Genomic DNA, 26,009 nt, shown 5'->3' on the forward strand with positions numbered 1-26,009 from the left:
TGTGGAAAACACAAACCCAGTAGAACTTGTTGAGGACATAGCCTGGTCTTTTGCTGCAGTGTGATGCTCTCTCCCCACTTCACATAGGAAAAGACAGAAAGGAGTCTCATGCAGTAGGAAGAAGCTGGGCAACTCTCCAGCTTCTTCTAACTTATATCTTCATGGTGTGGTTTTGCCTTCTGGCTTGAAGTATTTGTAAATCCCCACGGTACCACCAACTCCTGTATTTTTCCTTACAGAGTATTGGTGCTAAAAAGAACAAGTATACTTCTCTTGCTTGTCCCATCCTTTTTCTCTTTCCCTCATTATAACTCTTTCTTCTGAAATCACTCATGCCATCAGGACAGGCTGACTGCAGATAGAGCTATGACTTATGTTTCTTTTCATCTTTTTTTTCCTCCCAAAGGCTCCAGAGTTTGCAGTTGCAGCCACTTCAAAAGCTGATTGCACAGATTCCATTTTCTCCCATGACGATGGAATCAATAGCCCTCTCCTTGTGGCAAGAGTTCCAGAAAGACACTTTTTAATACACTTGCTTCAAGTGTTCAATTTTCTGTAACAATATAGGCTGCTGACTCTTTATGCTCCCATGTATGTCCACAGACACTTCCAAGATAGCAATGCCATCCCAAACTACACACATACAACAGGGTGCTTCTCGTCTAAAAATGCAGGGGAAACACCGGGATACAAGCATAGGAGAATAAATCTGACTACCAAAGACTCCCCCCAGGCCTCCGATCACAGCTGTGCAAGAATAAACTTAAGATGAATGATTCATCTTTAATTCAGCACATTGGGAAGAAAACAGCACTAACACCATGCTCTCCTCTTCTTCCTGAGCACAGCACTTAGACATATCTTTCCAGGCTTCATACTGGTAGGTGGGGCCCTGGACCAAGTTCTGCCCACTGGAATGTGGGTGGATGTGATATTCACCACTTCCATACCTGGCATCTTAAATCCTTTGCTCACTCTCCCAGTTCAGCAGGGATTTTGGAGGCCACTTGTTGAAGATAATGGTGCCACCAGATGGAAGGACCCAGGGTCCCTGAATGGCTGCAGGAAGCCAACCCCACCACCAAACCATGTTGAACAGAGCCATGAACAAGCAATGAACCTTTATTATATTAGTCCGCATTAATTGGGGATTGGGGGTTGTATCTTTCATCATTTGCATACCCTGATTGACACATTTGCTTTTTCTATCTCCTACCGTAGCAAAATATTCTAGGTTTCTGTGATAACTTGTAGGCTATATCTTTTAAAAGTGGTCAAAATAAGGGCTCCATTTTGCTAGCAAAGCATTCAAATTCAAATATTACCAAGAGGAGAAGCTTGCTAGTAAGGTTCTGCCTAAATGGTTCCAAGTCCAAGAAAGTTCCTAAATTTTTTGAGAAATAAAAGCAAAAATCAGTAAGGACCTAAATGTAAGGCCAGACACTATCAAACTCTTAGAGGAAAACATAGGCAGAACACTGTACGACATAAATCACAGCAAGATCCTTTTTGACCCAGCTCCTAGAGAAATGGAAATAAAAACACAAATAAACAAATGGGACCTAATGAAACTTCAAAGCTTTTGCACAGCAAAGGAAACCATAAACAAGACCAAAAGACAGCCCTCAGAATGGGAGAAAATAGTTGCAAATGAAGCAACTGACAAAGGATTAATCTCCAAGATTTACAAGCAGCTCATGCAGCTCAATATCAAAAAAACAAACAACCCAATCCAAAAATGGGCAGAAGACCTAAACAGACATTTCTCCAAAGAAGATATACAGATTGCCAACAAACACATGAAAGAATGCTCAACATCATTAATCATTAGAGAAATGCAAATCAAAACTACAATGAGGTATCATCTCACACCAGTCAGAATGGCCATCATCAAAAAATCTACAAATAATAAATGCTGGAGAGGGTGTGGAGAAAAGGGAACACTCTTGAACTGTTGGTGGGAATGTAAATTGATACAGCCACTATGGAGAACAGTATGGAGGTTCCTTAAAAAACTAAAAATAGAACTACCATACGACCCAGCAATCCCACTACCGGGCATATACCCTGAGAAAACCATAATTCAAAAAGAGTCATGTACCAAAATGTTCATTGCAGCTCTATTTACAATAGGCAGGACATGGAAGCAACCTAAATGTCCATCATTGGATGAATGGATAAAAAAGATGTGGCACATATATACAATGGAATATTACTCAGCCATAAAAAGAAACGAAATGGAGTTACTTGTAGTGAGGTGGATGGAGCTAGAGTCTGTCATACAGAGTGAAGTAAATCAGAAAGAGAAAAACAAATACAGTATGCTAACACATATATATGTAATCTAAGGGAAAAAAAAAAAGGTCATGAAGAACCTAGTGGCAAGACGGGAATAAAGACACAGACCTACTAGAGAATGGACTTGAGGATATGGGGAGGGGGAAGGGTAAGTTGTTACAAGGTGAGAGAGTGGCATGGACATGTATACACTACCAAATGTAAAATAGATAGCTAGTGGGAAGCAGCTGCATAGCACAGGGAGATCAGCTCGGTGGTTTGTGACCACCTAGAGGGGTGGGATAGGGAGGGTGGGAGGGAGGGAGATGCAAGAGGGAAGAGATATGGGAACATATGTATATGTATAACGGATTCACTTTGTTATAAAGCAGAAACTAACACACCATTGTAAAGCAATTATACTCCAATAAAGATGTTAAAAAAAAAAAAAAAAGCAAAAATCAGGGCTTCCCAGGTGGCGCAGTGGTTGAGAATCCACCTGCCAATGCAGGGGACACGAGTTCGAGCCCTGGTCCAGGAAGATCCCACATGCCGCAGAGCAACTAAGCCTGTGCGCCACAACTACTGAGCCTGCGCTCTAGAGCCCATGAGCCACAACTACTGGAGCCCACGTGCCCCAACTACTGAAGCCTGCACGCCTAGAGCACATGCTCCACAACAAGAAAAGCCACTGCAGTGAGAAGACCGTGCACAGCAATGAAGAGTAGCCCCCACTCGCCGCAACTAGAGAAAGCCCGTGGGCAGGAACTAAGACCCAACACAGCCAAAAATAAATAAATAAATAAATATTAAAAAAAGCAAAAATCAACACTGTCTTCCTGGTTCATTCACATGGTGAGGTGTCACAGAAGACTTGAGAAATCTTAGTGGGGGCTTCACTGGTTGACTGAAGTTAACATTCGCTTCTCTTCACCAAGTATGTATTGTGTCATCAGCAACATTCACACCATCTCCCTTCAGACAGCAAGGCTGAGAAACTCCAAGTCTTGGCCCTGGAAGCTGCCCCTCCACAAAGGGTGGGAGCTAATCTTGCTCATTGTAGTAACCACCTGAACCCTTCCTGAAATGGCTGCAGGAAAGTGTCAGTTACACCAAGGACATCTTGGGTGGGCAGCCATTGCCTCTATTTAGGAAGCTCAAGTGTCTTTGTTGAATTCATTACCTTTTCTTCTTTTTCAGCCTTCCTTGTAGATTCCATTATTTCTTGGTATTGTTTCTAGACCTATCACTCTTTTATTGTGACCCATTTAATGTCAATGTGCTCACTATTGATGAGAAACTGTTTTAGTATTTCAGTGAGGTAGAACACAAACTGAGCATTTCACATTTTAGGGCAAATGAGGCTTTGGCATGAAAAATCTAGGCTTAGTCATGAAGAGTCCAGGGCCCATTCTGCTGACCACCTCAACAGGGATCCCATGATATGGGATGAAATGGGATGAAATGATATGGGAATCCCATGAAATGATCCAGGGATAAGATGGCAGCCCTAGGTTTTGTTCCTGGTTCTATGGCTGGGTTTCGTGACCTTAGATAGATTATTTCGACACACTGTTCCTCAGGGTATAACAATTGCAGTAGATTTTGCAAAGTTTTGAGGATCCCTGCTGATTCATTCCTGCCTCCTTTCTCTACTTTAAGCTTTTAAATCAGCCCCTCCAACCAAAAAGGGGTTTCTTTCTCTCTTATGAAGACCTTGACTTTCAGCTTCTTTAAAACCCAAGTTCAGACTTGATATACAAAATGTGTATAAATTTTACATGCCTTTAGGATGCTTTCTTAAATGCCTCTTGGTTCTCTGTGCCATCCTACCAATTCTCTATTTTTTCTTCTTTCTTCCCTTCATTCTGATATTCTCTTGTTTCTTGTTCAGTCTTCAAATCAAACACTTAAGTGTACATTGTTTTTTTTGTTTGTTTTTTAAAAAATTTATTTATTTATTTATTTTTGGCTGTGTTGGGTCTTCGTTTCTGTGCGAGGGCTTTCTCTAGTTGCGGCAAGCGGGGGCCACTCTTCATCGCGGTGCGCAGGCCTCTCACTATCGCGGCCTCTCTTGTTGCGGAGCACAGGCTCCAGATGCGCAGGCTCAGTAGTTGTGGCTCATGGGCCTAGTTGCTCCGCGGCATGTGGGATCTTCCCAGACCAGGGCTCGAACCTGTGTCCCCTGCATTGGCAGGTAGATTCTCAACCACTGAGCCACCAGGGAAGCCCTACATTGTTTTTGTAACTTCTGGGCAAGGTGAACATACACCTAGAAAAGGTATGCATGTGAGTCTGTTTGTAACAAGAAAAAACCATTGAAGAGAAAAGGAGTAACTGAACTCAACAGAAAACAGGTTGCACAGGCCAACAGAAATTAGAAGTTTTAATGGCATATGCATTTTTTAAATGTAAAAACAACATAACATCGAAACTTTTTTAATCTTAGAATTCCCCTACCTTAGCACAAGCACTTTAATTTTTAATTGTTTTCTTTCAGGAGTTGTTCATGTGCATGTTTTTCCACATAATTGTAATCTCAATGCATATAATTTTGTATTATGGTATAAATTTGTTACGGAAATCTTTCTTAGCTCTTTTTCATATTTCTTAGATGAGTTACCAGGTATTTGGGGAAACATTTTTAGGGTCAGACCTGAATGCCTGCTAACACTGGGCCTCCAGTTTTCATACTGTTTCTGGCTAACGGATGTAAAACATCAGCTGGTCTTGAGAGCTAGGATGATACCAACCTCTGGGTAAAGAGTAATGAGTTAAATAGATAGGGCTTGTAGCTGGTAGAGTTGCATGTTTTCTAATTAAAAACAAACAAATAAACAAAAAACCTTAGGGAAAAGTACTGAGCTGCTGGGAATTGCTTGAGAAGGGTTGAGACACATGTGTACCCCTTCTAAAGGGTTCTGAGTCCTTAATATTCAGCCCCCTCCAAGCCTTGCCACTGTATGTGTTGCAGAAGCATCTAAGGATCATAGACTGTCAGGCTTGTGACCTTTCAGAGCATCTCATGATACAGACATGAATCTGAATCCAAGAAATATGAAGCCAGGAGAGAATGCAGACTTCACTGTTGCAAGGGCAGTCCTAAGCAGGCCTAGGACTCCTAGTTCAGTGCTATAGGGTTAAGGAAGAAAGGATGCAGCAGGAAAAGAAAGCATAGCTAGAGGAAAGGAAGATGGTACAGGGAGAAAGAAGAGATGGAAGGGAATTGGGGGTGAGCTTCTCAAGTCTGCTAATTTTAAGAGCAAACCTGAAATTAGAGAGCATAAGGTCCCCTGGGTAAACACACCCTCTGAAATGAGCATCTCAAGTTATATAGGGGAGTCAGCTAAGCATTTAACTTTTCTTACCTGCTTAGAAATCAAATTTCTAGAAAGTGAAGACAAGACAATGTTATGAAAGATGATCCTCGAGGAGTCATGATGGATGTATCCTCTACTTTACTGTTCAATGTCCATGGAGGCAATGCATGCCTTTCATGTGGCATCTTGAGAATTTTTTCTTGAAAAATAATTAACAGATGAACTGCTAAAAGTACCCATGGTTGACCAATGTGCCCCAAATTCCCTCTGGCAACTCCTTTTTAGATATTTATTGGACTTCAGTTTGCCCTTGAGACATCACCAAAGAAAAGTTAAATAGGCATTAGCAATATAGAGAAACTCAACCTCCCTCATTTCATAGAAAGGTCCAGAAAGGACTTGTAACCAGTCCAAAGTTCCATAGCTTAAAAGAACAACCACTCCAAAACTTAGGAGGTGAGGCAGTCTCCCCAAAATGGCTGTGATAAGGCCCTTTAATTCCTGTACATACATGCTGCCCCTCAAATCAAAAGTTAGAGTCTATTTCCTCTCCTCTGGAATTTGGTTGGTCTTGTGACTGCTTTGACCAATAGAATGAAGTGGAAGTAATGTTCTAGAACCTCCCAGCTCAGTTCTTAAGAGGACTGGCAGTTTCCAGTTCCTCCCTCTTGAGACGCTAGCTGCCATGTAAGAAGTCTGACAAGGCTGAAAGGACCACATGGCATGAGGAAGTCCAAGCTAACCACGTGGAAAGAGAAAGGTCGGGGGGAGGCAGATGGAGGTAACTGATGTGTGAGTGAAGCCTTCTCAGACCTTCCCCTTTGGTCCAGTTGCCAGCGGCCACCTAAATGCAGCCAATTGAGTGACCCTAGCCAATGCCCAGCTGAGCCCAGTTGACTCACAGACTCATGAGAAATAGGAAATGGTGGTGGCTTTTGGCTACGAGTTTTGGGGTGGTGTGTTACGCAGCAATAGATAATTAATTGAAGCCGTGACTTACAGCAACCATGTAATATTTCTCATGAATCTATGAGCTGGATGCGTGGTTCTGCTAATCTGGACCAAGCCTGGCAGATCTCATTTGAACTTGTTTGTACCTCTGCAGTCAGCTGAGGGCTGGCTGGTCAAGGATGACCTCAGCTGCAATGACTCAGCTCTGTTCCACAGGGTCTTTCATCCTGCAGTGGGCTTGTTCTCCTGGTGATGGCAGAATTCTAAGAACAGAAGCAGAAATGCACACAATTTTTTAAAAATAGACTTTATTTTTTAGAGCACTTTTTGGTTCACAGCAAAATTGAGGGGAAGGTACAGAGATTTCTCATACACCTCCTGCCCCAGCACATGCATAGCCTCCCCATTATGAACATCCCCCACCTGAGGGCACATTTGCTACACCTGATGAACCTATGCTGACACCATCATTATCACCACAGACCACGGTTTACATTAGGGTTCCCTCTTGATGTACATTTTAAGGTTTCGGACAAATGTATAATGACATGTCTTCATCATTATAGTATCGTACAGAGTAGTTTCACTGCCCTAAAAATACTCTGTGCTCTGCCTATTCATCCCTCTCTCCCCCCAACTCTTAACAGCCACTGATCATTGTACTGTCTCCAGAGTTTTGCCTTTTCCAGAATATCATATAGTTGGAATCATACCATATGCAGCCTTTTCAGACTGGCTTCTTTCACTTAGTAATATGCATTTAAGTTTCTTCCATGTGTTTTCAAGGCTTGATAGCTCTTTTTTGTTTGTTTGCTTTTTGTTTTTAGCGCTGAATAGTATTCCGTTTTACCACAACTTAACCATTCACCTACTGAAGGACACCTTGGTTGCTTCCAAGTTTTGGCAATTATAAATAAAGATGCTATAAACATCCACATGCAGGTTTTTGTATGGACATAAATTTTCAGCTACTTAGGGTACATACTAAGGAGGATGATTGCCACATCACCTGGTAAGAGTATATTTAGTTTCGTAAGAAACTGAAAAACTATTGTTCAAAGTGGCCATTCCATTTTGCATTCCCCCCAGCAATGAATGAGAGTCCCTGTTACTCCACATCCTCGACAGCATTTGGTGTTGTCAGTGTTCTGGATTTTGGAAAATTTAATAGATGTGTAGTGGTATTTCTTTGTTGCACAAACATTTTTCAAACCTTCGTTTACATCAAGTCTGCTATTGTTCCACTGACCAAAGTAAATCACGTGGGTGAGCACAGAGTGGGAGGAGACTACAAACTTAGAAGGAAAGCACCTGGATAAAGGGAGGTCATTAATTAGAGCCATTAATGCTATCAAATCTACTATAAGAAATCTATGCATGTTTCTCATAGGGGAGTATTACATAGTATTATTAAGATTTTGGACTAAGATCTGAAATCAACTGGAGAAATTATACTCGAAATCAAGTAAAACAATTAGATAAGCATTATCTGATTTTTAAATATTTCCAGATTTTATGGCCAAGCCACTATTGCTAATGGTAGTGATACTGTTTTATTTCCAATAGAAGGTGACTTTCCCAAATTCCTGTTGATAGATTTCGAGATAGAATCCAGGAGAAATATCAGGTCTCATGGTATGTGGTCTCTTGTTCCATCAATTAATTTACAGTAATGATGATCTTAAGGCTTTTGGTAGATTTCCTTAGAATCCTGTTTAATAGAGTTAGCTCTCTAAATAGCCAGTGGGGAGTCTGCTTTGTGACTTCTTTCTGGACACTGAAGCCTGTTGGCATCTGTGCTTTACAGAAGGGAATCAAACTGGCTCTTAATGGAAAAGTGGGAGTGTGTGTACACCTGTATGCATCCATTTGTATGTAGCATGTCTGACCACCTCTGATCCACTGTGTTTTAAGTTTTTTACCTGTTTTCACCTCCTCTGCATTCCAAGGGAATATTGAGAACTGACTTTGCATTTTCACTTATCACCACCTCCCTGGGAAGCAGATTTGTTTTCCACTCCTTGGATTTCAGAGCAAACGTCTGAGAAGCAGAGGAGAGAGTGGGATTACCATCCCCAGATCCCAGGCAGTCTGCTACTTACAGCAGCGTGCTGCTGCCCTCTGCACAGTGGTTCACACCAGGCAGATGAAGGGTTCTTTGATCTGTTTCTCTTTCCTCCACCTGTCTCTCTTTAGACCCCAAATTGAACTTTGTTAGTCCAGTGTTTCTGGGAGTCATGGAACCTATGTTCTCGCCCTTTGGTCACTTACTGTCTTTGGGTCTCAGTTTTTACTCCTGTAAAGTGAGCATGCTGGACTAGACTTGTGTTCTTGCTCTGAGCTTTGAAGAGCCTAGGATGCTAAGATGAAACCAGACACGAGTCACAGGGTCCTAAACAAGCGATGCCAAAACAACCCCCAAAACAAACAAAAAAAGTGATGCCCTAAAACTCCCAGTGATGGCTAGACACATGTGGAAGAAGTATGCTGGAAAAACAGTCTAACAGATATGTGTTACCAAGGAATTATTGCACTCCATTCTGAGCTGATGTGGTGGGAGGTGGGAGGTAAAAAAGGATTTCAAAACTGAAAAAGAGGTTTTTCATTTGCTGAGAACGAACGGAGTATCCTTTCAAACAAATTCATTTTGGCTTGCCAAGCCGGTGGTATCTGAGGATAAGGACCATGAAATGTTGGCTTTGCTCGGACAGAATGTATCCCACATTTCCCATGAGTGTGTTCGTTTGTTTTTTAAATAAGGGTAAGGTGGAAGGAAGGGGTGAGGGTGAGAAATACCACTTGCTTTGATTCAGCTGGGAGAGATCCGCTCCCTTTTCGGTTCCAATTAAGGACATTTAGCTATAGCTTCCATGATAGCACTCCCCTCCCCCCCCCACCCCACCCCATCCCCCAGCAAGAGAGTCCTTTAGACCTGGCCCGTGCCCTTTCCGCAGCTAGGCTGACGTCAGGTGAGATTACCAGGGCCCCACGCCCACTCAGTGCTGTCAGTAAGATTTAGTCCGAACCCCCATCACCGCCTATCCGTGCTTAACGTCCCTCCAGCCTTCTCTCTCCCAAGACCCCTCGCCTACCCACTTCTACCTGTTTGGTAGGTCTTACTTCCTGGGAACACCTGCTGTCCTCAGACTAGCTTGTCCCTTCCTGGTGAAGGTGCTTAAGTGCGGGTTCGGCACAAGCAGAGTTCCAGAGGGCAGGCGACCAGGTGCTGCTGAGGAAGCGGGGAGCCCTATCCTAACAACCCTGTTTTCTGGGGCTACAAGACTTTGAGCACCGCCGGGAAGCCCTTGGCTAGCCCTGGAGCCCTAGAGGAACCGGCCAGATCGAGGGGCCCTCCCCAGCCCCGCTCTCCGTCTTAGGCACGCGGCGGCGGGACGGAGCGCCTTGTCCCCGAGCATCGACTCGGACGCCCAGTGCAACTGCAGCGGAGGCTCCCGCCGCCTCTGCTGCAAACCCGTCTGCCTTCCCTGCAGGGCGTGCGGGGATGGAGCGAGGGGGTGGAGAGAAAAGGGGAAGAGCCTGGGCGGCCGGCGGGCGGGGCCTGCAGCCTCCCGGAGCCGCGGCCGCCGCCGCGCAGCCCGCTCTGTCTCCGCGCCTCGCTCTCTGCACCGGGACCCGCGCCCGAGCCCGGGGGCGCCCTGCTCCTCGGCCCCCGGCCCCCGGCCCCCAGCCCCCGACCCCGAACGCGCCGCGGCCAGAGTGCGCCCGGCTGTGGAGCCGCGCGGAGCGGCTGGGGCTTTGGCGGCCGCTCGCGGCTCAGTCTGGCCGGAGGACCGGCGGGGAAGGAAGGGGAAAGCGGGGACACACACCCGCCGCGGCGCGCGCGCATTGCACACTCGCAGCCGCGCGCCCCCGCCGAGGCGCGTCGGGGGCGAGTTTGGCCCCGCGGTTCGGGCCCCGGCACCTGCCCGCTCCTCGAGCTGCGCCCCGGCCCGGGCCCCGCCCCGCCGACCCTCCGCCCCTCCCGCGGCTCGCCTGCACTGCTCTCCTTTCACCCGGGGGAAGCGACAACGTCCCGATAACTTGCAGACTGTGGCGCAACTGGTCTCGACACCGGAGGCGCCCGAATGCTGTCCGGGTGAGGTAAGTTTCCTGCGCGTCCCCGGCCCCTCCTCCCGCGACCCTCTTTCTGGGCTCGAGCTTGGGGGCTCTGAGTCTCGGATGAATCCTGGAGGTCTCTCGACGCTCTCACTTTGTCCGCCTTGTGCTGGAGGTAGGGTGTAGGGGGTGCGCGTGGCCACCGAAGCGGGACCTTCATTCCCCCGGGCCACGGCTGCGCGCTCCCCGCGGGCACCCACCCGCTCACCACCCGGATCCCCGGAGCCGCAGTGACACTCGGGGATCACTCTGGGTTCACTTAAGCTGGAGCCCCCTCCCCTTTAATGGGTAGCCAGCGGAGTTTGGCTGCAGAAAGAGAGATATCCCACCACCCTTCCCCGGTATTAAACAGCGGAGAACTTGTTAGGCGCCCCTGGGATCTCAAGAGGGGCTTGCGAGTCAGTGTTTGGTCATTTTTGGCGCCGGAGCCGGGTTGAACAGGTGCGGTATGGTTCCAGCCTAAATGCAGCAACCGACTTCTGCATTTCCCCTGCTTCTCTCCCCTAGCCCCGTCAGCGTGACGCTTCAGCAGCTGGGGAGGGGGGTGGGAGTGTGGGGCACCTGAGAGGGAGAATGCCGGGGTTTGATTTGCCACACCGGTGCCAGGAGTCACCAAAACAGCAGACAACAAATGTCTGCTTATCGCTCATCTATGCAAATGAGCCTGTTGTCAGTCTTACCAACCCCCCACCCCCGGCTCACTTGTCTCTGGTGCCCAGCGTGGTTGGATAGAAACCTGTTCCAGAGAAGTTGTTTGGATAGGCTGATGAATTCTTTCTTCTGATCAACTGAAATCAGGGTTCTCAGCAAGGAAATGCTAGTTACTCTGATACCTTGTTAAAGGCAGCGTATTGCAGACCCAAAATACCGGCCCCCGCCCTTACTATTTTTCTATGACATTCTCAGCCTGCCAGAGGCCCTACCTCTAAGGTGAATGACTCTTGAGGGACCGGTTGGGCCTAAGAATGTGTTAGTCTCCTGCAAAGAAGCAGTAGTCTCCCCATCAATACTACTGAGCGTGGGTTTGGGTAACCCTTGTTGTCCCTCCCATGAAAAGCATCCACTCAGACAGACTTCTGTCTCATTCTATGTAAAGGCTGAAGTGTTCTGCAGTTGTTAGGAGTAGAGAAAAGCCAAAGGGTTGGATTCCTTACCCCTCTAACATGATGAAGTAGAATAGTGTTCATGGAAGCTTTTGTCAGAGCGTTTCCAGTCGAAAGGAGGCCCTAGAAAAAAACCTTTCGTAGTCAAGTCCATGCCGGTGGGAAGTTGAGTAAGCAGCAAACATGATCTCTGAGCTGAGGGAAATGGTGCGTTCTTTGGAGACTTAGGAAGACTGATGAGAAAGCTGGTAAGTCTGAGACTGAATGCATAATGATGTCTTAGTTGAGGAGGAAAACTGTTAAAAAATGAATAATAAAACCATGTTACATTTTTGTCCAAATTAAGACTAGAGGGATTTGGTAATAATACCTTACGTTTGCATCAATGCCTTGCTATTTGTAATTGCTTTTTAGTACTCTCTGAAAAGCATTTAATTCTGTCCGTTTCTGAGGGAGGCAGGGCAAAGATTATTAACCCCATATTCACAGGAGGAATGTGAGGCTCACAAGTTCAATGACTTATCAAGATAACAAGTGGCTGGAATTAGAGTTGAAGCCGGGTTTCACCACCATTTCAGGTGGTGAAATCACCACCACCACCACTATCATCACCCAGTGTTAGTTCTGTACTTGTATAAGGTTTTTACAATGGCCAGACTTCTGCATTTATTGTGGTCTGTACTGTCTTACTGTGAATTACTTTTCACATTTCGACAGATGAGGAAACTGAGGTTTAGACAAGTGATTAGAGTTTTCTATAGTATCATGTCTAATCTAGTAGCTTACAGGACTAGAACTCAGAGCTCCTGTTGTCTAGTCCTTTGCTTTATGGATTATGCCATTGTTCCACTTGTGATAGCAATGAGGACACATCATGGGATACAATACATGCAATACACCAGAGACTGTTAAGCATGCCTGCTGGTGACCTGGGTTCTAGTTCTGGCACTATATTTGGCTGTATAACCTGGACCAAATGCTACCACCTTTGAGCCTCAAGTCTCCCACATATAAAACAAGAGATTTGTATTACTTTTCTCTTTCTAGTTTTAGCATTCTATAATGCTTATCAATATATTTGTAATCCAGTGTTATCATTTTTCTCTAGGGGAAAGAGAAATTTTCACCCTGTATTAACTAAGGGATTTAGCTAATAACCTGTTCCACCTGTATTCTAATTTACTCCCCGTTCTTCTTCATCGCATACCACTTAATGAAGGGAAAGAAAATTCCAAGTGCACTTTAGCTTAGCATCTGTATTGTTTAGTATTAGTTTTTGATTTGGAAATATTCTCAGGGGCTGAACTACTCTAAAGTAAATGTCAAGATTCACCTGAATATTCCAGACAGTCAACTCATACCTTTGTTTATTTATTTATTTTTTTTGGCTTTGGGGTTTGCATATAGTAAGTATTTAACGAAGAGTTGCTGAGTGAAGGAGGGAATGAAATCACTCATAAGGAAAACACATGCTGTAAAACATAGAAAGCATCTTATCATGTAAATTCCCAGCATCTGCTGACCCATAAGGTAATTTACCTGCAAGAGGTATGCCTCCTGAAGCTGGCAGGTGCAGGTGCCCATTGTGTCTCTCCTTCCTGAATACATCATATAAAGAAGAGTTTTTATTTCTCCGTGTAGACAGTAGACTCACATCATCTATGTCATGCTCTTTTGCTTGCCTCCGCCTGCCCCTTTAGTTGTTAGTAATGTGTAACTGGCTGAAATATACATTCCTAGAAATTGAGTTGTGCCATTTTCTGAAAGAGTATGTCTTGAGATGAAGAAACCAACCACTCTTATATTTGGGTAAATTTCAGCAGGTGCTAATACTGGCTAGTGGTTTCAGAGGGGGAACCTAATTAACAAAACCAACCTAGTTTCTGTTCCCTTTAAGAATCCTCTTCTCTTTCCACCCCTTCGTCCTATATGCACAAAAGTAGTGTTTTTACCTTTAGAAGTATGATGACAAATAATTAGAATGGGTCGTAAATATTATTAACAGATTCAGCCATTGGGGATTGAGGTAGATTTCTTTCTGATAAAGAATTCAAATATTAACTAGTTCAGAAACTCGCACCTTTTATGGGTAAGACAGCTGAGGCTTGGAGAGGTGAATTGACCTGCTCATGGTCAAACAGATGTTTAGCAGGAGGACCAGGGCTAACATGGAATTCTTAAGAAGGTTCTTACTCAAGGTTTTGCTAGGGGTTCTATGGTGAAAGTGCATTTTTGACTTCTAGAAATCATAGAGGTTACCAGAAAATTTCTGTTTACTAGTAATTCATGAGGTGTCACATTTTAACATTGTTTAGTATTTATATCTTTATATCTTCTTGTCCAAGCAGATAATTAAGGAGACAGTGTCCATTTTCATCCATTCACTGTGGTTCTCTTGGCTTATATATGTCACTGGACTCAGAATTCATACTTTGCTCCAACCAGCACTTGGGCAGAGAGAACTATTTGAATAGAAATACAAAGGTATGGTGGTTTTCCAGGCTTCTCTTCCTGGTTAATAAAGCCAGAAGCCAAAGGTGGCCTTGTCATACATTGGTAAAGTCATAAATATGTATACATTTAATTTGCATTTTCATTTGACTTGTACTTCTGTTAAATGGTGAGTCAAAACATTTAATATCCTGGAAAAATAATTTTTTTTCCTGTGGCTGGAGCCTCCATTAGTTACTCTGTAAAACATCAAGCCTGAAATGTATTTGTTGCAGAAACATGTTCTCTTTATATCAAGTACGTTAACTGGGGTTGGAAGGAGTCCTTTTATTATTTTTTTTAGAAGCTGCCCAGTTAGAACTGTACATTATGTAGCTCAGCTGTTCATTTGTGGACTTATCTATGGCAGTTCTTCTAAATGCCAGGGAAATCGGGGAGGGAGGAAACCTAGCCTTTTGTTTTATTTAGTATTTTTCTTTTTTTTAAATAAATGTTAAACTTAATCTCTTGATGACATTTTTGAAGTACTGTGTAGTCAAAATTGGCTGCCATTGATGAAGCATTTTGTTCAGTCGGGTTCCTTTCAGTATAAAAGATTAGGGCAGGGAAACCAGGCTTGATTTTGTGTATTCCATTCTCAATTGCATCTACTAACTTCATCAGAGGTGTATAAGGAGATGATATAGGAAAACACAGGAATCCTACCCAAATTAGGTTACTCTTGGGAAGATTTGAAACATAATAATTGGGATGTTGTTACATGTCTAGTCAACTGGCAGTTCCTTGGTATTATCATTTTAAGTTAAAACAAACCGCTGTTTAAAAGGACAACTTCATGAAGTGTGTAGTCTTCTTGTAGAAAGTCTTCTGTGTTGTCTATGGGATGAATTAAAAATAGGTGTGCAGTATGTCTGTGGAAGTTGACATAATGAGTGAGCAAGTTCTTGAGACCTGTTTCTCTAAGAGTTTTAGAAAGTCAGTTATAAAATTGAGTATTGTATTGAACTATACAGCATTGTGTGTGCAGTATTACTTCCACTAAAAATGGGCTTGTGTGTCTTTCAGTAGAGGTTCTTCAGGCAAGGGTTGGGCTTGCAAGCACTGGAGGCCTAGAAAGTATAATTACCAGGAGTTGGAACTAAAATCCCAGGGCTAAAGACACAGGACTGTAGACTATTCCTGTATTTTGTAGGAGAAAGGTGATATCTAAGACTTTGCCACCCAGTAATGCTGAGCAAGGGGTTTAGGAGGAAGTTATAGCTAGCCATAAAAATGTGTTTCTTTGCTTCATAGACTGGCACAAGAAATGCAATAGATTCTACTTATTGGGTAGTGGATTTTCTTTTTTTTGCTTAAGTATAGTTGATTTACAATGTTGTGTTAATTTCTGCTATACAGCGAAGTTATACATATATATTCTTTTAAAAATTCTTTTCCATTATGGTTTATTAGAGGATAGTCAGTTCCCTGTGCTGTACAGTAGGACCTTATTGTTTATCCAGGGTTTATCCAGGATTTTGCCCACCATAATCATCTCTTGATCATTTGGTCATGACATTTGTTGATAAAGTAAGGAAACAAAACAGTAGCAAGAAAAAGAAGCAAAACTATGACCAGCCTGAGGAAGCGGTAAGTGCATGATAGGTGTTTAGCTAATATTTGTCAGTGGGAAAGGTTAGGCATCATGTTTTATCTTTGTATTCTTGGAACTTAGCACTTTGCATGGGAAATGGTGGGGATTTAATAAGTGTGTACTGAACAATTTATGAATTTACATGATATCACTCTTCAAAACCTTGGAACGTTTTATATTATTCTGATTTTATTATTTTCCAGACCATTTTAGAAATGTCAGGCAGGCTGATAAACACTAGTTTCAGTAGTTTATAGTGGTCCTTCTTTTTACATCATAAATGGTGTTTATTCACCAGACCTCCAACTTTTTTTAACCAATATGCCTAGGAATGATTTTTTTTCTCTTCCTTAACAGAAGTAATAATCTAAGTATGAAATGTATTATTCTTTTTACTGTTTATAAGTATCAGATAAACATATTTTTAAAGCTCCCAGGGTGGCTTAAGAGTGAATTTGGCTCAGGGTACACAGACAAGAATGGACTTTAAGCTTAAGTTAATCAGTTTAAACGTCACCTGCCCTCGGGGCTTTCTCTGATCATCTAACCTAAAGGGGACCTTCTTCATATGTTTTCTTCACCTATCACAGTGGATACTTATACATTTATGTATTTCACTTGTTTATTTTTTATCACCTCTACTCAAATTCACACTCAATTTATACGCTCCTTGAGGGCAGAGGTCATGGTTCGTTAACACTGTTTTTCAAGAAAGTGCTTGACATATAGTAGGTGCCCAGTAAACATGTAAATGAATGAACGACTAGGTCCCATCCATCCTGTCAAGATGAATTGAGCCACCATTGTGGTCACTCAAGCCAAGCAGGTTGAGCTGTGAAGACAGTTCTTAAAGCCTGGCTATGGCAGGTCCATGAGAAGGACAACTAGGTCCTCCAGAAGAAGGAAACAGTGCTTGTTTAGGTGAATAGATTCTGGCATGAGTATGAAGTAGTATCTCTATTTAAAGAGTTCTTACATTTTATTTACTCAAAAATGAATAGCAGAGAACAGATAAGTAGAAATTATGAAGCATAAGACAAAATGCTCCAAAACTATTAAAATAAGGTCTGAAAGTACCTAAATCCCAAACATATGTAATTCCTAATTAAGACACCTTAGTGATAGTATACAAGGCAACATCCTATGACACTCCAGGTAAAAACTTCCCAAGCTCAGCTGGTTTTTCTTTAAATGTTAGAAACATCAATAGCCCGGTCTCAGGGAAGAAGTCAGGGCAGTGGTTCTCAGGAGTGGCCCCTCGACCATCAGCATCACCTGAGAACTTGTTAGAAATGCAAATTCTCATACTGTTCCCCAGGCCAGCTGAATCAGAAACTCTGGGGATGGGGTTTAGCAATCTGGCAACAGGTGATTCTGATGCACACTCAATATTGGCAGGAAATGTGAAATCCATTGCTCAAAATCTACGCCTCCTGAAGTGCTTGGTATTCCCAAGTGAATTTCAGGATGTACGGAGAGGGTGCCATCTGCCTGCTCCACTAGAAACACCAGAGGAGAAATAAAGCCAGTCTTGGCTTTTCTCACATCCTTGTGGATCACAAGAAAACAATTTCATATGACTGGATTGGGTATCTAGGACTTTAGATGGTACACAAAAGCTCTGGGTAGTCATTGGCCCCGCCAAGTGATGGTTACCCCCAAGGCTGGGAGATGTGGCTGAAGAGGGGTAAGACACGCTCCATGCATAGCTTGTGCTTGGGTGTTGCTTCAGTAGGACCCCAGGTGGAGGAATGATTTCGGGAGCTAGTGGTTGTCTAGGAAACAGTGGTTTACTGACAATTCTGAATATTTCAAGTCAGTTCAACATACTAGATACTGATGGACCCCTTGGCCAGGACAGTACCAGGTGTCATGGGGTATACAAAAAAGTACAGTCATGGCTCTGGCTCCACTGTGCTGAGAACTCGCTCTGTTCCAGGCACTTCTCAAGTGCTGTTTCTTTCATCTCCACCATGCTCCTGACAGTGGGCTGCAGCATCCTTGCTGATAGAGGAGGAAATGGAAACCTAATCAGGCAGGTACACGCTCATGAGCACAGAGCCAGTAAGGCAAGGTTCCATCTCTGGCTTTTCTGATTTTAAAGCCCACATTCTTTTCTCTGCTTCATGCAGTTGTGCCTCGAAATGTAGTTTTGGTACAAGAGTTTAAAAAAGGAGGACACAAGTGAATCTTAAATTTGTATCTCCAACCTATGAGCTCTAGATTACATAATTGACATTGCACCTGGATATCTCAAAGGCACCTCAAGTTTTTCATGTCCAAGACCAGAATCCTGATTTTTTCTCTTCATACCTCATCCTCTTGCAAGGTTGCTTAGCTCTGTGATGGGCACAACTAGCCACTACCTTGCACAAGGCAGAAACTTGGGAGCCATCCTTGTCCCCGTCCTTTTCATCCACCACATCTAACCCATCACCCATTTCTATAGATCTTGCTTGCTTAATAGCTCCCCCATCCGTCTGCTTCTCATTGTTTCTGCTGATTCTGTCCTAGTCCAGCTTCTCACCTCTCTGCTGGATTCTAGCCATCGCCTCCCTGGGCTCCTGAGTCCACCCTGGCCCTCCTCTAATCCATCATCCATACTGCAGCCAGAGCAATTGAAATGGCTGGAGAGGACCCTAGACTTGGCTGGCTGGATCCTTAGCTCTCACACCCAGCCAGGCCCTCCAGGAAGCAGACACGTTTTGGTCCCTGAACTCTCGCACAGGTCTGAGGACTTGCTCTTCCAAACAGCATCCTACTCTGATGCTTTTGCTCCCTGGAATGTGGTCAGGCCACGGTCATAACTATAGTCGGCTGCTCTTAAAGCCACAGGATGAAGACTCCAGTGTGATCCTAGGGACCTGCCCAACCCACACTGAACACCAAGATTTTAGAGTGGTCTGGAATCCCGAGGTGCACTCTTATTCTAACAGGAACCAGAGACTGCTATTTAGGTAAGAGAAAAGCAGTTGTTGAGTAAAGAGTTAGTTGGAGGCCAAAAGCATTATCTTTGATGTTCTAGGTATTTTTAGGATGAATACGAGGCAGGATTGTAGGATCCTACAGAAACTAGTTAAAAGAAATTAGCCTAAGCTAAGCTTGCATTTATTCTTTGCACGTGGCTTTTTCAGTTACTCGGTGTCCCTTGACTGTAAATAATTGAGAAGTACCAAACTGTCTTAGTCAGTTCGGGCTGCTGAAACAAAGTAACATAGACTGGGTGGCTTGCAAACAACAGAAATTTATTTCTCACAGTTCTGGAGGCTGGAAATCTGAGATCAGGGTGCCAGCACGGTCAGGTTCTGGTGAGAACCCTCTTCCAGGTTGCAGACTGCTGACTTCTCTTTGTGTCGTCATACAGTGGAAAGAGGGCAAGAGAGCTCTCTGGGGTCCCTTTTATAAGGACACTAATCCCATTCATAAGGACCCCACCTTCATAGCTCTGTTACCTCCCAAAGGCCCCATCTTCTAATACCATCACACTGGGGGTTAGGATTTCAAAATATGAATTTGAAACACATTCAGTCCATTACACAACCCTTTATGGCCAACTCAGTGCCCTTTAGGAAGCACATTCTATGTTGAAACCCAGTACAGACATAAAAATATAAATAATAAATATATTCAAAATAAAGCTTTCATGGAGCAATACGTAGCTATACTGCGTGAGATGTGCTCTAGTATTTTCTGATAAGTTCCAGCCCACCTCCAAACTCTACCAAACACGGATCATGGTCCACCAGATTGATTTTACTCCCCACTGATGGGCTGAGACCTGCACTTTGGAGAACAGATCTGTCCTCTTGTCCCTTCCAGTGCTGCCTGCGCAGAAGGTCAGACCAGAGGTGTGCATGCATTGAGGAGCTGAGTGTAGCTCCTCATCCAGTGCTCTTTCCATCCCTGTGGGTTCAGGGAGGGTTGTGAGTTAACAACTCCATAAGGCTCCCTCTGCAAGTTTTTTTTGTTTTTTTTAAACATCTTTATGGGAGTATAATTGCTTTACAATGGTGTGTTAGTTTTTGCTTTATAACAAAGTGAATCAGCGATACCTATACCTATACATATATCCCCATATCTCCTCCCTCTTGCGTCTCTAATTTCTGTCAAAAAGCATTGTGAAATTGGGAGAGTAGGCATCTGATAGAACTTGGCGTTGGGGGAAAGTAACTCATAAAGCCACCTTGTCAGTTACATAGGATAAATAATCTACAGTGGTGAACTATGACCTTTAAACTGGGGCAGGGCTACATTTTTTCGTATACTGTTCACTCTGAAGTTCCTAATAATTTATTTTAGCAAGAATCTAAAGAGTACTTTAAGAAAAAAAGACCTCACTTAAAAAATATGTCAAGAGCAATTTGACAGTGTGGTTTTTTTCTGCCTGAAGTTCGTTGAGACATCAAGCCTGCCAATTTTAACTGGCTGTTCAAGCACAAAATGAAAGGAGCTTAAAACAGGGAACTCTTAGGTACTCAGAACTTTGGGGCAGGCTGTTTTATTTCTAGAATAAATTTCCTGATTGCTGAGGGTTTGCTTATTTAAGAATCAAAATTTATTATAGCCAATTTTTGTATAGAAAATTTCCCCAAAGTTGCTACAACCTTCCCTGATTCTTTAAAAGATTATACGCCATAGAGTGTGTCTCTAATGTTGTAATGAAGTGATAGCTTTCAGATTCATTCACGGATACAAGGCTCTTTGCACCTGTACCAAATGGCCCCACTTTGCTGTTTTTGAAAATCTTACCTGCCTTGATTTTTTTGTTTGTTTTTTGATGCTATTTCTATGGCTTTCAGCAGTGATAACTCTTCACTCATTGTTTGCTACTGAGAATCTGTTGTGATCTTGGGAGCCAGATAACACCCATATTGTCTGAATTGTGTTTCCCAAATAGTCTCATCTTATGCATTGACTTGAAATTTATTTTAAGAAAGAAAAAAGCGGTTTTCGAGTGAGGGTCTCAAGGAAGCAAGCTTTAGTTCTTTCTCATTCACTTAGTTCATTGGCCAATAAAGAGCGTGTTTCTCTTATGTCTTGTTTTTGGGCTGTTCAGGTAAATAAAGTGCTACCTTTTTAGGCTGAGGTATTCATGGTTTCTTTTTTATTTGTATAAAATATTTGTGTTTCCTACATTATGGTCTAAAGCACACTTTCATAGACTTTTCATTTAATTTAAACAGAGTGGTAATTTATGGGTGTTTTGGTGAGAGTTTCATTTTTAATATTTTATGCCCTTGGAGGTTATAAATTACCAAAGGTTATTTCATGTCCCACTGGAGAAATTGCATAGAAACTTCTATTGTATAGGACTTCTGATGTCCATCTTCTACTGGAAAACTAACTTTAATACCTACAATAAAGCAAATAAGGTGAATATGAAAATTTTAACTTGTTTTTAAGAAGTGATGTGAGCCAGAGTGTTCTTAGACTTATGAATTCATCATATGGAAACAAACAGTAGTGTCATTGCTTTGGCAAGCTCTATTTAAATGATGCCCTTTACTTTTTTTCCCAAGACATGTAGTTTAGGCAGAGTGGTGAAGATTTATGGAAAATGAGAAATCAGTCTCTCATGCTAAGGATTAAGAGAGAAACATGCCTTTGCTTATATTTGTTTATAAAAGATCGAATGGAAATGCAGCTTTTAAGATTTGTATGGAGTTGGGCTTCACTATTTAGTTTTGCAGTTTCTCAGAAAATTCCTCTCCTACGTGGCAATTTATAATGTAAACATGATGCATCATTTCATTTTGTGCAAACTATATGTAAGGAACAGTCACTTTCCACATATGTCAGAAGACTCCTGGCAGCATTTTAGACCCTAAAGTATCCTCCACGCGTCCTAGCAGCTTTAGAGACAGTCGCCAGCACTCCCTGACAATCCGTTTTTATTGTTTTCTTCATCGTCTGCCTCTTGTACTGGAAAGTGAACTTCCACAAGGGGAAGGACTGTCCTCTGTTGGCTCTCGTGTGCCCAGCACCTAGAAAAGTGTCCAGCGCAGATGGCTCTCAATTAACGTTTATTGAATGAATGAATGATTTTCTTAAGCCACAACTGTCTTTTCTTCAACTTCCTAGGTCCCTCTTCCTTTGTAAAATGTTAACAGTCTAGCTTCTAGCCTTCCCGCTGCTTCAAGTTCCTTTCCCAATGAGCGGCCCTGTTCGTGGCCAAATTTTACTCTTTCATCCATCTCTTGCTTTTTGGTCTGTTACATTTAGAACCATTTAATAATTCATGCCTCACTCTCTCTTAGCTGCTTATCTGCTCTTGTGAGCCCAACTCTTGCCTCTATCAAAAGTCCCTGTATTATGAAATCTGAGCTTGTGCCTTTCAAAAACCTGAATCTGTCTCCTTCCCCAAATTCTAGATTTTCATCAAAGATACCCTCTTTTTTTTTTTTTTAACCTACTTTTGAAATTTCAGCAATCTTTTTATCTTGCTCGTCTTTGTTTCTGTGCAGCTACCAAGTCCTGAGGAATTTTTTGAAAAGTTCTCTTCCATTTTCACGTGTATTTCCTGTATTAAATGCTTCTTACCTGGACTATTGTAGCAGCTTCCCAAACGGCCCCTGTACCTCCCTCTTTCTCCCCCTTTAGTCAGTTATAATACTTGCTACCAGAGATTATAATTTCATCACCTCCATGCCCCCAAATCCTTAGATGCTTTGTTATGCCCCAAATCTAAGTGCCTTGGTTTGGTCCATAAGACCGTCCACAGTTTGGCCCTAGTTCTCTAACGTCATCGTTGTCATTGTCATCCTTGTAGTAGTGACAGCAACTACCATTTCTTAAACTCTTACTCTGTACCAAGCCCAACACACAGGAAGAAATGAAGTCATAAAGGTTCGTGGTATGTTTGGAGCTATATCTGATAATGAGTAGGGTAGGTGTGGGTGGGAAGAAATAGGGCTGGAGGGGTATGTTGGCGCCAGACCACGGACAGCTTGTCAGATGGGCTAAGGAGTTTGAACTTTTCTTCTATAGGCAGGGAGGCAACAGCTAGAAGATTTTCACAGACGAGTGATGAGCTCATGCCTTAGGTTAGATCAGCAGCATGGCCTCCAGTTTGGGAGGTGAATGAGGTGGGAATGAGACTGGAGACAGGGAGACTAGTTAGAGGAGATGACGTCGTTTCAAGAGAGATGATGGGGACCTGAATTCAGGTACGGAGGATGGGGAAGAGTGAGCAAATTTGAGATTTAGGAGGAAGAATCGATAAGACTTGTTACCACTTGCATGTGGACTTTGAGGGAATGGGAGAGGTAGATGATGATTATTCTCTGGTGTTGGCTTGACTAGCTGGAGAGATTGGAGAATGATGATCAACAGAGAGAGTATGGAGAAGAGGCAGCATGTATGTGGTGGCAGAGGTGCGAGGGCTGTAATGATGAGTTCAGTTTTGAACATGCATTTCAGATCCCTGTGGGGTATCTGGGTGGAGTGTGGCTGTAAGGAGAGAGGCCCACGATGGAGACACTGGCTGTGTTATGGTCATGGGTCTTTGGGCAGCGATTCAAGCCATGGGCGTGGATGAGACCGAGATGCCTGCAGGACTTCAAGGTATGTGAATGTGGAGGTGAGGAGAGAGGCCTGGAATGGAGAAAGCGTTATGATCTCTTGCCAGTGATTAAAGCCATGGGATTAGACGAGGCTTCTGGAAGGGTTTGTAGACCAAGAAGAGAACATGTCTGAGAACCAACATCATTCCCTGATCTTCCTTTGCAATTTCATTTCTTTACACCTTGGCTCATTACATTTGTCTCTTACTGAATCTTCTTCCGTTTTCTTCTCCGTTGAGAGAAATGGCATCAGGCTTTCATGACACCACATATATCCCACTTCTCTGATCCCCACACGTGCCCAAGAGTGATTTCTCGGGCACGCACTCCCTTTGACATTCTTGCTCTTACCACTCTCTTGGAACTTTCCCTCAAGGCTGACTTTTCATTTGTTCTCCACTTATCTCTCCACGCAGGCTCGAGTCCTGACAGCAGGGACCACATCTTCTCCCGCTTCATGTTTCCCACCCAGCCTGACAGCTCCAGTGTCTCCTTCACACTAGCTGCTCCTACACCTTTTTGTTTATTTCCGTTCTTCTATAGAGAAATAAGGAAAAAGGTGAACAACTCCAAGTTCTCTAAGGATTTAGAGCAGTTGAGGTCCCTTGAACTAAATTGAAAGTGCCTGCTTACAATAAGTTTGTGGCTAGAAGTTTCTGTTTCTCACTAAACAAACAAAAAAGAAACTTAATTAGCAAAAAAGTCCATAAAACCAGTGCAGAAGTCTTGTCATTTATCATTCTCACTATTTGAAACTTTCAGAGGAAGAGAATATATCTTTTGGCAGCTCCCCTACAACTACCATTGCTTATTGCAAGCAGAGTTTATCTCCAGGTTTCACTGGGTTGTACTTCCTGTGTTTTTAAATAACATTTCACATACATTTGCACAGGCTGAATCTGGGTGCAGTGAGAGATCTGTTCCTAGAAGCAGGGATTCTGGCTTATGCTGCCCCTCTCCTGATACTTTGGTGACCTATGGTCAAGTGGCTTGACCTCTCTTGTACCTTTTTGTTCTCATCTGTGGAATGAGAATCTGTACACTGGCTCCTGGCCTAGTTCAAAGGTATGTTGTGAGGCCAAATGGAATGATGGCCTTTGAGGTTCTTAGAAGAAAAGCATCATGCACATTACATTAGAGAATTTATTTCATAAGAATTACAAAAGGAGGTCAGGCTCCAGACAACCGCCTTTATAGCCCATGGATAAGGAAATCTGAAGCAAAGGTGGTAGCATCTACTGTGATGGGGGTTCCCATAAAAGAAGTCTCCTCCCCAATCCCCAGAGGCCAAGGGTGAAAGTGGGACTCTTTGCTAAAGTCTGTCTGATCAGAGTTCCAGAATTTAAACACACCCTCAGCATGGATGAGAAGAGCAACATATTCTGATCTTTAAAAAGGGATGGATCTTGGATGTGGAGGTTTGTTGAAGAAAGCAAAACTCATGTTTACTTGTTAAAGAAAAGAATGCCGGTCGATTAATCTATGACAAAGGATGTAAGAATATACAATGGTGAAAAGACTTCAGTAAGTGGTACTGGGAAAACTGGACAGCTACATGTGAAAGAATGAGATTAGAACATCTCCTCACACCGTATACAAAAATAAACGGATTACCTAAATGTAAGACCTGAAACCATAAAAATCCTAGAAAAGAAAGTAGGCAGAACACTCTTTTGACATAAATTGTAGCAATATTTTTTTTGGATCGGTCTCATAAGGCAAAAGACATAAAAGCCAAAATAAACAAATGGGACCTAATTAAACTTAAAAGTTTTTGCACAGCAAAGGACACCACCAACAACACGAAAAGACAATCTACTGAATGGGAGAAAATGTTTGCAGATGAAATGTATGAGAAGGGGTTAATATCCAAGATATATCAAAAAAAACAAACAACCTGATTAAAAATGGGCAGAAGACCTGAATAGACATTTTTCCAAAGAAGACATACAGATGGCCAACAGGCACATGAAAAGATGCTCAGCATCTCTAATCATCAGTGAAATGCAAATCAAAACTGTATGAGATATCACTTCACATCTGTCAGAATAGCTATTATCAAAAAGTAAATAGCAAATGTTGGTGAGGATGTGGAGAAAAGAGAACCCTTATACACTGTTGTTGGGAATGTAAATTGGGGCAGCCAGTATGGAGGATCCTCAAAAAACTTAAAATTGAACTACCATATGATCCAGCAATTCCACTCCTTGGTATACTTCTGGAAAAAAACAAAATATTATTTTGAAAAGATACATGCACCTCAGTGTTCATTGAGCAGCATTATTTACAATAGCCACGACATGGAAGCAACCTAAGTGTCCATCAACAGATGAATGGATAAAGAAGTGTGTGTGTGTGTGTGTGTGTGTGTGTGTGTGTATGGTGGAATATCGTTTAACCATAAAAAGAATGAACTTCTGCCATTAGCAACAAAGTGGATAAACCTAGAGAGTATTCTACTTAATGAAGTAAGTCAGACAGAGAAAAACAAATACTATGTTATCTCTTATATGTAGAATCTAAAAAATAAAACAATTGTATATAATGAAATAGACTTACAGATATAGAAAACAAGCCAGTAATTACAAGCGGTGAG

The 26,009-nt window shown here is 42.8% G+C and overlaps 2 protein-coding genes across 3 annotated transcripts in view; both read left to right on the plus strand.

The window, feature by feature from the left end:
- Positions 1–10,439: 10,439 nt before the first annotated feature.
- PIP5K1B (phosphatidylinositol-4-phosphate 5-kinase type 1 beta) overlaps positions 10,440–26,009 on the plus strand; it is a 341,484-nt gene continuing 325,914 nt past the window's right edge. Inside the window, exon 1 of one of the 2 annotated variants that reach the window (XM_036856085.1) lies at positions 10,440–10,649. The gene's annotated coding sequence lies outside the window, so the exon portion shown is untranslated. The remainder of the gene's footprint in view (positions 10,650–26,009) is intronic. The other variant, XM_036856083.1, reaches the window with a different exon arrangement.
- The window catches only part of PABIR1 (PP2A Aalpha (PPP2R1A) and B55A (PPP2R2A) interacting phosphatase regulator 1), an 82,016-nt gene continuing 66,598 nt past the window's right edge, over positions 10,592–26,009 (plus strand). Inside the window, exon 1 of the mRNA XM_036856086.1 lies at positions 10,592–10,649. The gene's annotated coding sequence lies outside the window, so the exon portion shown is untranslated. The remainder of the gene's footprint in view (positions 10,650–26,009) is intronic.

The sequence above is a fragment of the Balaenoptera musculus genome, chromosome 6 (genome assembly GCF_009873245.2).
Source record: "Balaenoptera musculus isolate JJ_BM4_2016_0621 chromosome 6, mBalMus1.pri.v3, whole genome shotgun sequence".
In the NCBI taxonomy this organism is placed as follows: Eukaryota; Metazoa; Chordata; class Mammalia; order Artiodactyla; family Balaenopteridae; genus Balaenoptera; species Balaenoptera musculus.